Source organism: Empidonax traillii, unplaced genomic scaffold (genome assembly GCF_003031625.1).
Source record: "Empidonax traillii isolate 1590-97213 ecotype Southwest subspecies unplaced genomic scaffold, ASM303162v1 scaffold123:size1378231, whole genome shotgun sequence".
Taxonomy (NCBI): Eukaryota; Metazoa; Chordata; class Aves; order Passeriformes; family Tyrannidae; genus Empidonax; species Empidonax traillii.
Genome location: NW_020955316.1, coordinates 4,709 through 16,197, shown reverse-complemented (window position 1 = coordinate 16,197; position 11,489 = coordinate 4,709). Strand labels below are relative to the sequence as shown.

Here is an 11,489-nt window from a genome sequence, read left to right as displayed (position 1 = left end):
AGCATGCTTCAATCACATTTTCTGCCAAGCACCCATTGTTCCTCTGCTATCTCCTGCTTTTTCTCCTCTGCCAAACTGCACATGGTTGAAACGGTTGCAGCTGTAAAAAGGTCTCCACTGCTGCGATCTGCGTGTCCCCAGGGGCCGAGGCATTGACCACTGGAACACTGCCCTTAAAATAATCAATAACCCCGGGTGACATGCCAACCTCGCGCTGGCCAACCAGGGATAACTTGGGGTATTTCCTCATTCTCCAAAGAGAAACAGCTGTTTGTTTAATAGAGGCCGTCACCCAAAAACATCGCTGAGCCTCCCTCAGACCGCCACACTCCAGGAGAGAGGAGCTGGAAAGCCTGAAGCCAGCTGAGGGGGAACTCTGGAGCCTGGAGGCCATCTTAGCCCTGTCTAGAAGGTAACCAAAAGCATTTACAGTGCTTTCCTTAGCATTAAAAAGCAAAACTTTCTAAAATCCTCATTAACAATTAGAAGCTTGCTCTAGCCACCTTGCTTAACGAAGCTGTAGAATGTGCTTTTGTTTGGTGAATTAATAATGTGTTTTAAGTGCTTCTGGCAATCCAGAGTGTTTTCCTAAACCATAATAACACAGTCAGATCCTCTGATGTGCGCAGGTAGCAAAGCGGCCTTGATTTTGGTGGCAGAGGCTCTCACTACACTTAGTGATTATTTAGGTAAGTTCTCCCTGCAGTTTGAAGTGGTATTGAGATAGGTCAGAGAGAACAGGCTGTTACCCTCTGTTCTTCCAGCCTAAGCAGCATCGTATTGCTTTGCGCTGGATGAGAATTGGGCCCTCCAGTGTTGTACGAAAGGTGCAGAAGAAGATTTATAACTCAACTACAAGATTTAGCTTTTGTAGGAGTCCAGGCAGTGCCTGTGCTTGTTTGCTTCTCTCTGGGCAGGGGAAGTAGGTGAGGTTCGGTAAACACACGGAAAAGCTAAAGTTGGAATGACATGGGAAAGCAGACAGGCAAAAGTCAGCGTAGAAAATAACATACACATTGGTTATTTCAAAGACAGGTGAAATATCCAATATTTTTTCCATGTCCCTTCACTCCTTCCCCACTTCATCTTTCACTTGCACATTGTTTTTTTCTGGTTAGATTTTTATCTCTTTGAGCTGGGGCTTTTTCCAGAGGCTTGCAAAATGCCTTGCCAAATTTTGAGCACTATATAAACAATAGGTAACAATCATAAACAAAGAAGTATCTCTGTTAAAAATCTTCCCATCTGGAACAGTGTAATTCCAGTTAACTTGCTTTAAAGCTGGATTAAAAAGTACAACATGATTGCAAAGTGCTCAGAAGAAAAGGCAGGGAAGCACAATTCTCTTATTGAAGTCACAGCGGCAGAGAATGATGCAAATTTTTTGCTACAGAAATGCAAACTGAGAAGTCTCTGGCAATCACAGCTACCTCACAGCAATATATGGCACCCAATAAAGTCTTTCTGTTTTCCCTCCCAGTTGCACAGGTCTGAGGACATTGTCTGTCCTCATGCCTTACCTTACCTCTTCACTGTCTTCATTCTGTCAGCAAAGTCTGTTTCAGCCCATCTCTGTCTTTCTCAAATATCTTCATATTACTTTTCACCCGTGCCTTTTTTTGCTTGGGAACCCAAACTTGATTAATTTCTGTGCTCCTAGCCTGCTTAAAACCTTCTCAACATCAACCTTTGTCATAGAACTTTAAGGATTAGCCAATGTCTATGACCAAATTGAGGGACATTTCACTTTTTACCGCCTCAGTTACCACAACAACTATTTGCACGTAGCAAGCATAGGCATCTGTGTGTGTTTGGCTACAGGTGTGGGTACTGCAATGGAGTCTGACCAGATCCTTTTCCTTCTCTTGCATTTGGTAACTTGATCACAGGAGAGCAAAGCCCTCTTTGTCATAAACTGTCAGTTGTCTCTGAGGAAAGAAACCCATGGATTGATATTTTGTACTTTCATGCATATTTTATACCTTTATGCATTTGAAAGGCTTGAGCTGAAGTGAAGCTATGATAAAACATCATGAAGAACTTGTGATCCATTTGTGTCATAAAGTTCATGGCAGTGTGAAAGTCCAATAATCTCTGCCTCAGCGGTTTGAAATTTCCAAACCGACATGGAGAAATATCTGTGTACTGATCAGCCTTTTCTCCTTGGCTATAGATCACAACATGGGTGCAGAATGAGCTGAGATTGTAGACTTTGTTAAGAAGGATCTAATAGCAGCCTATAACAAACTTGGGGGTGACAGAGGTGGTGGAGTGGTGGGAGAGGATGTAATGAGGAGCAAAAGCTCTATTTACAGCCTGGGACATTCAGGTTGGACGTGGGAAAACATTTTTCACCGAGAGGGTGGGTCAGCCCGGCAACAGGTCACCCAGAGAGGTGGTTGTAGCTCCATCCTTGTGGGTTTTCAAAACTCAGCTACATAAAGCCATGGCTGACACAGTGACCTAGTGTTGTTGATAGTCCTGCTTTCAGCAGGAGGTTGGACTGGAGACCTGCAGAGATCTCTTTCAAGTAGTGCTTCATTTATTTTAAATATTTAAAATAAGAACCTGAATGCTGTGAAATACTAGGCAGCTGTCTTAAATGTTATGGCAGATCCCTGAAAATGAGGCAGGATGGCTTTTTGACCTGTCCTTAGCAAACAGCCACAAGATTAAACAGACTTATAGTTTTTCAGGTATTTTTGGGTGGATGCCAAACAAGCCCACAACCCACAGTCTTATCTACCCTTATCTGCAGAATAAGCATGTCACAGAAAACAGTAACGAACATTTCACCAATTCTTGCTGACAGTGTATTTTTGACTGAAATAGTGGAATTGCAGCTAGTAGGGGCCCCAGTGAGGCTTCCCCATTTTCCAAAGCACCGAGGCAGGGTTGTACATTCCTATTGCACTCTTGGTAGCCATTTCCTGCTCCTCTAGACCTTCAATACAAGAAATTTCAAATTAGCTTCCCAAAACAGTGGTCCCAGACAACCTGGTGCATCCATCTCCCCTTCCACTCAAGGCCTTAGCCCCACCATGAAGACTGCCAGCCAGGGTATCTGTTTGTGTGATCATGGGTTAGTTACTTATGTTCCCAATGGATAGACAATTGTCCATTAACAATTAAAATGAAATTCTCTGTAATTTCATAGCAACACAGGTTTAGTTCTATAATTTTAAATAAATCCAATTAAACATTCCAGTTCTGAGTAATTCAATTTTAAATAAAGTCACCGAAGGGAATGGAGTCTGTAGAATAGGATTATCTGTGTAAGTCTTACCTGGAACATTTCTTTCTTCAAAACTGATTCTTCTTTCGTTAAAGAAGAAAACTGCTGAAATCCCATGTTACCTGTGCTGGAGTAACCCAAACCTCCCTGTGTCTTTCCTGAGCAGAGAGCTGCCATGTGCACAGGAAAGTGTTCGAAGTGCATTGGGATCACCCTGTTCCCACTGGCGACATGTGCCATTGTCTCCAACATTCTCCTGTACTTCCCCAATGGACGAGTTCTGCAGCTCAGCGAGATAACCGATCTGGTCTGGTATTTCCATGGCATTCTGGGAGCTGGGATACTGGTAAGAGAGGTGTTTTTAATGTTTCTTAGGGGGTTTGTTCTGTTTTCTTTTAAATTTGGGGCCAAGAAACCTCCGTTAACAGAAAAAGTCATAGAAATGTGTTTCGCATACACTTAACGAACAGCTTAACTGGGAAGCTGGGTAACATGACTGAGAAAATGCATTTAGGACAAAAAAGTAGCTAAGTATTCCTGAAATACATAGCAGTACTCCAAGATGGAAGGAAGCACTAAGACTGACTGCTCACTGTGAGGAGGTTTACATGGGTGTTCATCCTCCCTGAGTCAAAGCAAAGCTGAGGTCCTAAGTTTAGCTGGAGGTCACTATTGTCTGCACCATCCTATTATTCCTCTAACTGATTTTATGCACACATAAATCTCAAAAACATTAAGGGCAAAACTGAAATATGTTTCAGTAGGTGTTAGTTCAAAACCCAGCTAACATTCCACAACTGTAGAGCTGCAAATGCCTTAAACCCTGAACACCTCATGTTCCCACACTCCCACCTACATCCTTTTGGGTTTGATCTGGTTTGAATGTGCTCTTCTATAACTAATTCTCCATTCCAGGTCTCATGAAAGAATGCTTTTATATGAATACACATAGCTGGAAGGGAACTTGTTAGGGAATACTTATCTTTCCAGTTCATCAGAAAACATGTTCCCTTTGTGTTCTTCCAATTATCTACCCAAGTGCAGTTAAAAAGCTGAGAATACCGTACATATGACCGGTATACTGGCTGCTATGCAGCCTAGGCAGATGGTAAACTGGCACAGAGCTAACTACCTGTATGCCAAAAAAACCCCCAAACAAGAACGTTCAAGAAAAATTAACTTAGAAAAAAAGCAAATCTCCTTCACAGTCAGGCTATGATGTGGCTGCCACTTAAGTGTATGGAAAACCTGCAGTGGATGTGGTTCAGACTCATATATCCCAAAGCAGAGACATGGTATAAGATCATTCAATAAACTGTTCTCCACCAGCAGCTTGCCTGCATCTTCTTCCAGCTACCGCTTGGGCCTATTACTCATGCTGAGCTTGAACATAAGCATGAGTCTGGAAAAGGAAGACGTGGAACTACATGAGAGACCTGTGGAAAACTGGTATCACTGCAAGCCCAGGAGTCATTGGCGTTCAATGAAAGAAAAGGCAGATGTTAGACATGAGAACATCACTGGCTCATTGAAAATGAGCCCTCTTTTAAGGCTTCCACACAGACTTGCCTGTGGCCAGCACCACATACATCAAAAATGAGAACAGCAAGCAAGAGGAGAGGAAAAATTTATACTGACCTTCAAAACACAGCATTAGGAGTAATTATTGATCCACAAGCAATGCTGTTGGGTGTACAGGTTTTCCAGAAAACAGTATAAGAAATGCCTGAAGAGAAGGGTAAAGAAAGCATTATTATGAGCTCTGTTTTCTAGGTGCTGGAAGCATGGAAAAATGAGGATTGACTTCTGGGCCTCATAATGAGTTAAACAAGGGGAAGAATGTCCCATGACTGGAGTCTGGTCCACATCCTGACTCTACAGTAGGGAAAGATGAGGCTGAAATACCCCATGCACCTCTCAGTTTCCTTAATTCAAATATTTAGGGTGTTAGAGAGGCTCTATGTGTCATTGTAACATTTTTCCTCAGGGAAAGCCTACACTGGGACATGCCTGACTGAGCCATGGCTCATGCACAGTTCTTGTTTTACTGACAACAGCCAAATCTAACAAATTCTCATTCCCATGTCAAAAGACCAGTGTTTATAATCAGGCATTGCATAAAAAGAAAACTGCCAAGCAAACCCTTTAACCTGAGCCAGGCTAATAGATGACACAAAGGTGTTTGCAGCTTAGATGTAAAACCTCGAAAGAAAGACAACCCTGGAGGAAAGGGAGTGTTGGCTTGATGGGCAGAGGTATTAACTCTTCTTCTGAGTGCCAGAGAGTAGCACACTGGGGCTGATGCTGCCTTGGGGACCACTTGTGATTATTTATGAGCTGACTTCTTTCCAGGAAGAGGAACACCTTTTTAACCTCAATGCTCTACTTCTTCAGGCTTCCAGCTGTGGTCCAGCCACTGCTGCAGGTGCTGTAGGTTGCCTCTGAGGTGTACATAAAAAGCAGCTGAGAATAAATCTTTTGAAAAATATTTAGGGGCCTGCAAATCTAAGCAGGTTTGATAACACTGTTCTACACAGTCCGACAGAGATATTCATACTACACATATAGATTACCCTGGCTTCATTCATCATGGACATTCTGTTTTTCCTACCCTACATGAGAAAATATCTCTCCAACATATAGTCAGGTTATTTTTACAGTTTTTACCTTTCATGTTAGTTTATTTGGGGTTCTCATTATTTCATTAACTTCATGGGGACCATTTCCTACTTTCTAAAGTACTCATTTTCTTGTGCTGCTCTTTGAGATGGCTTAACAAGGATTTGTGGGCAGAGACAAGGCAGCAGGAGTACGCTGGCTGCACAGCTAGAACCACAAAAGATTTCTTTCCCTACGGCTACCCAAGTAAAGGCAACTTTTCCTATCTCCAGAAAGCCTCTGTAAGGTGGCATTATATCTTGAGCCACAGATAGTTACTGCCTTCCTTATATAGGTCGGACTCCACCTGATAATTATCATAAAGAAAGGTGATGTGAACTGAAGTTCCCTCCTGAGTGAAGTTCATTTTGTAGGTTTCCCAGAAGCTTAGGAAAAAAACCCAACTAACCAACCAACCAACCAAACAAAAAACCACAAAAAAACCTCACACCAAAACAAAACAAAAAACCACAACCTAATAAAAAACCAAAACCCAAAACAAAGCCAAACAAAAAACCAAACCAAACCAAACAAACAGAAAAAGTCAGATCTGCTTCAGAAAGAACAAGGCTGCTTTCCCAATTATAATAGAGAGCAAAATGCTCAGGAGGTTTAAAGTGACATATTTCTTAGTCCAGTTATACATCTTTTCTGGACAGAAATTCTGTTTTCTCAAAACTGACACATTTTTTCCCTAAAAAAACCTACCAATACCCTGCTGAAAAGAAGCAGTATAGCTTCAGCAACCAGAATTAATGTACCAGCTATTTGCCAGACAGCTGTAATCCCGTGCTTATTTCTAAATAACTCTTCAGCAGCATCAACATCTAAGCAGGTGTAACTCACAGAGAAGAGACATAATGTGGTTTGCATTTGAGGAACATGATGGCCCAGCTCTCAGAATTTAAAAACCATCCCAGCAGAAGTGCTGCACACCAATTCAGTTTGTACTTTCCTCACAGGTTATTTTGCCGGCATTCATGATGCTGGGAGCAGGAGGAGCAGGATGTTGCGCTAACAGATGTGGGGTAAGTGGATATTTATGTGTTGAAATGGCACTGCAGAGTTTGCACAATAGCTCCTAAATGGCAGCTCAGCAGGTGGAAATGTGCAGTGACAAACCATCACACCACCATCAACAGCCATGTCAGGGAAACACAGAAGAGGAGCTTGATCTACAGCGTCCCCAGGCTGGGGCTGAGAGCTCAGTGAGCCAACAAGAATGTTACGATATTGCAGCTGCTGATGTAAGGGAAATCAGCCAGGGCTGATGTTGGAGCACTAAGACACAAAGCTGAGGGCAGAGGGGTACTACATCACATAAAGTAAAACATGGCTTCAGCTTCCCCTGCTCAAGGCAATACCAAAGACTGAGACAGCTGCCTGTCCCTTCTGCTTCCACCAGGCCCTGTTTCCTAAATACCCTTCCATGGCAAATTGTTTTTCCACAGGTTCATTCCTGCTTTCCTCTGTAGGGGTAGACAGGTCCCCTATTTGCAGGTCCACGCTAAAAGCCTGAGCTGCTGCATCTGGCCCTAAGGAGCCCACACTGCTCCCCATAGTTTCAACTAGTAGCCTGCATTTGCCCAAATCTCATGCACATGAAACATGTAAATGCAATTTAGGCTCTCTGTCACATAAAGAAAGGTCCGAAAGACTTTTTTCCTTGATAATTAAGAATATTATAAAGCAACACATTATACAGACATCTCCATTATTTCTCAAGCCCTGAGCACAGACTTCTGTGTGGCTATTATGATTGGCAAGAATAAACTGACTTAGAAATATTTTTTTAGTCTGCGTGAAGGAGAAGTCTGGAATGAGAGATTCCATACAATAAAGTGTGTCTCTTCTGTAATCTTCAACTGATATTTAGTCTGATCCATGAGAAGATCTTTACCTCTTTAAGATGCTTTAAGTTGATTCATTATTCATAATAAAAAATAGCACTTTTCATTAGGATGTAAGCAAGTGCATCTCAAGGGACATGCCGTTACACTGATTTTACCAAATGTCACAAGCCAGGATGCTAACAATGGCCAAGCAGGCCAGTTGCAGAGCTGGGGTGTGAGCCTAAGCACCCTGAACCCAGTGCCTGAGCCAGATGCTTCACCTGATTTTGCGTGATGTAGAATGCGGCGGTGAAAAACAGCCATACTCTGGTGGTTGTCCCACTCTGCTGAATGTGGTGAGTCACAAGGGGAAATCCAGCTGAACTGGGTTGAGTTCACACATCACAGGTGTTCCTTCCCCATCCTTCATTCCAGCACTAAATATTACAGAGCCAAGAGTCGAACTTCCCCATACTGGCTGGATTTGCCCCCCAGCCCAACAATAAAAGGTGTTAGCACAGTGTCATTCGGTAGCCCACATCCACAGACCCCTCATGATCTCCATTCCCCTCCACCACCCTGAGTGAGGGTCTGAGCCATTCCTAGCAGCAGTATATGAATGCCAGGTATACTATCTGCACCTTCCCATCACTGATCAGTTACCTACAAGCTGTTCTTCCTCTTCTTTGTTTGCACTTACAGAGGACTACAATAGATGCTGACAAAGTAGTTTGATTATGCATGATGATATTTCATAGAATCAGGAAACTCATTAAATCTTTATGGTTGGAAAAGACCTCCAAGATCATTCAGACCAAACTTCAAATGAATATCACCATACCCAATAATCCTTATTACAAAGTGGTAAATGTTTATATGAAGAGAGCTAGCTGATTCCCAGGTGATGAAGCTATCCAAAGCAAACTAGGGAATAGGCTCGGTGAGGACAGTAAATTAATTAAAATGCTGTTTTATGAGACTGTGGGAATCACACACCTCTGTGAGGTGGAAAGGGTGAAGGTCTACACCCTATATTTTAAACAGAACATATCTCGAAGTAGAGATGAGATGGGGACATGAGCAAAGAGCAAGTGGCTATGAATGGCACTAAAAACAGTTTCCCCTGCACAGCTCCAGGGGAAGAGTGATTTTCAGGCATGCAAAAATAGGTGAGTATTGCAGGGAGATTTGAAGGCCAAGGATATGCTTCTTCAAGAGAAGGAAGCTCAAGGGAAATTTGCTTCGGGGATAGTAGAAGAAAATGCAGAGGCATCCACAGCAGGGTTCTTCAGATGTCCTGAACATACAGGCTGCGTCTCCAAGGCAGGGGATGATGTGAGGCTCTGGAAAGCAAAGGACCTCTGGGATGGATTCAAACATGCATAATGGCAGCAACTTCCCAAAGTGCCAGAACTCCTTTTGAGGTAGGTCTGGGTAGACCTGATAAGGGTTCCCCAGCTCTCGTCCACCAGCTTCCACCTACTGCCAGGGAAATAGCTCTCACTGGAGCTACTCAGCTGGAGCATTTGTAATCCAAAGGCTAGTCTGGGCACCTTTCTGCTTTGGAGATCTTAGGTATAAAATGACAATCTACACTGAATACTCAGCATTGCTTCACACAGGAAAAAAAAATGCTGAAGCACTATTACTGATCAGAATTATTATTCAATCAGAAGGTAACATTTTTCCTTAAGGAAGGTACTCTATTCTATTGTATTTTGTGCAATTTCTGGTTTAATAGTTTCCGACTTAATCAAAGACTTTACACACTGCCGAAGTATCTACAACAGTAATAATAATTACTATATTTCTCATACTTTTTATTCACCTTATTGAGTTCTTCAGTTCACGTTATTATGTGTTGCATTAAGTTTTTTAATTAATATATTTTAAATTATTAGTTTCAAACATGCATAAATGGCTTCTTATCCTTGCATTATGGAGTAATGATTTTGAAAAGTAATAGATTTAGAAAGCTGCCTTGTTTTGCAGCTTAGCACACGCACATCTGAAAGCATCCACTGCACCAGCATGATGAGGAAAAAAGGCCCACTCAAAATACAGCTTCTTTCATTGCATCAGCACACATACTCCAGTATTGCTCCCTAAACCTTCCTTAAGAATTACCAGTAGAACAAGACTAGCCATAGCAGCTTCCCAGACAAACAAACCTAGATAAGCAAAGATATCTGGATAACCAGACAGAATAACAACTCCAGAAAAAAACCCATCCAACCAACCAAAAAAACACAAAAAACAAAAAACCAAAACCACTCCACACCTACAGAGAAAGAAACAAAAAAGAAAGAAACATACATGAAACAAGAACCAGGGCAATAAAGAGCACCACAAGCTAGGGCAGGAGGAACTTGGTAACTTCACCAAAGCAACTGATGCAAATTCTCAGAGAATGAATGCTAAAAGCCTTCATCAGCTCACCAGAGGCAATCCAATTGTGTGAAGGATAAAGCAGGGAAAACATTAAAAGAAAATCAGCAAGAAGAGAAGCAAAACCTTTGCAAGAAGTAGAGAACAGGTCAAAACCACAGGAAACTAATTTCAACAAACTCAAGCATCCCAGCTTACACCTTGTGTTGCAACCAAGGACACAAATGAGGAAATAAAAATTTCCATGAGAAGTAAAAGTAGGGAAAATACTGAAAGTTTGAATTAGTTAATAAAACTCTTGGATTTCTACAGATTAGGAGGCAAACCTCCATAAAAGTATCCACAACACTAGATATAATGGGAAAATGCCACTGGGTGTCTAGAAAATGCCAAGAGAGCCAATCTAACAACTGCAGCAACTTCAGACTCCCCTTTCAGTGACAAGTAAAGCTTTTGTCTATATGATCTTGTACACAGTAAGGGAAATAGTTGGGATGAGGTTAGTCATAGAGTCAACAGATTTCAAACGAGAAAATCATGTGACAGAACAGTCATCAAAGATAGCACTGACAAGTATTACTAGTTCTAACTACTATCATAAAACACAGTAATAGCAAAAGACCATTTGACTTTTTCTCTCATAATTATGTTTGGGATGCCCCATACCGCTACACTGCACTAAAATGAATTGTTAGCACTATTAAGATCCTTCAACCAGAATGCACAGTTAAAGTAAATGAGAAAACAAGTGGGGAAAAGTGATTCAACATAGGTAGGAGTTTCAAACAGAGTATCGGTCATTCACGTTCACCACAAGGCATGGTTGGTGATCTTATTATGAGAGACAGTGCATCAGCTGCAACCCAGACACTCCTTTGGTCCTGGACAATATACTAAATTACCTACATCTTGCTGACAATTAAGTTCTACTAAGGGTCAACTCAGCCAACATGAAGATAAAGACAAAAAGGGGTATCCAGCTTTGAAAAAAAAAAAAAAAAAAGACTCAGTTATTAATCTGTTATTATGAAATCTCAGCAACTTCTAATTCAAGGATCGCTTTAGAGGCAAAACGACACACAAAATGAGTCTATTCACACACCAACGTCATGCAAGGTTCTACAGAAAGCAGTAATGTCATCAGCTGGCAAGCTGGAAACTGCATTCACCAGCATATTTAGACAGTGAATAGTTTTTCATTCACAGATGTCACAAATCTTCAACATGGGTGGTGGATATTTTCATTTGGCTCTGAAATGCAGAGGTCTGTGGAGCAACTGGCACTAGGAGAAGGTTTCTACCTGCCTTATGGACTGTTAGGTTTCACTGGTATTTACTGGCAACAGGGAAATGAGACCTGAGGTATTTTTGGCTTC

At 41.8% G+C, this 11,489-nt stretch overlaps 1 long non-coding RNA gene across 1 annotated transcript; it reads left to right on the top strand.

Annotated features, from left to right (window-relative positions):
• The first annotated feature begins 259 nt into the window (after window positions 1-259).
• Window positions 260-6,943, top strand: LOC114057259. The gene is made up of 3 exons (XR_003571171.1): window positions 260-412; window positions 3,402-3,581; window positions 6,856-6,943. It is a non-coding gene; the product is annotated as an uncharacterized LOC114057259 (long non-coding RNA).
• Window positions 6,944-11,489: the final 4,546 nt, after the last annotated feature.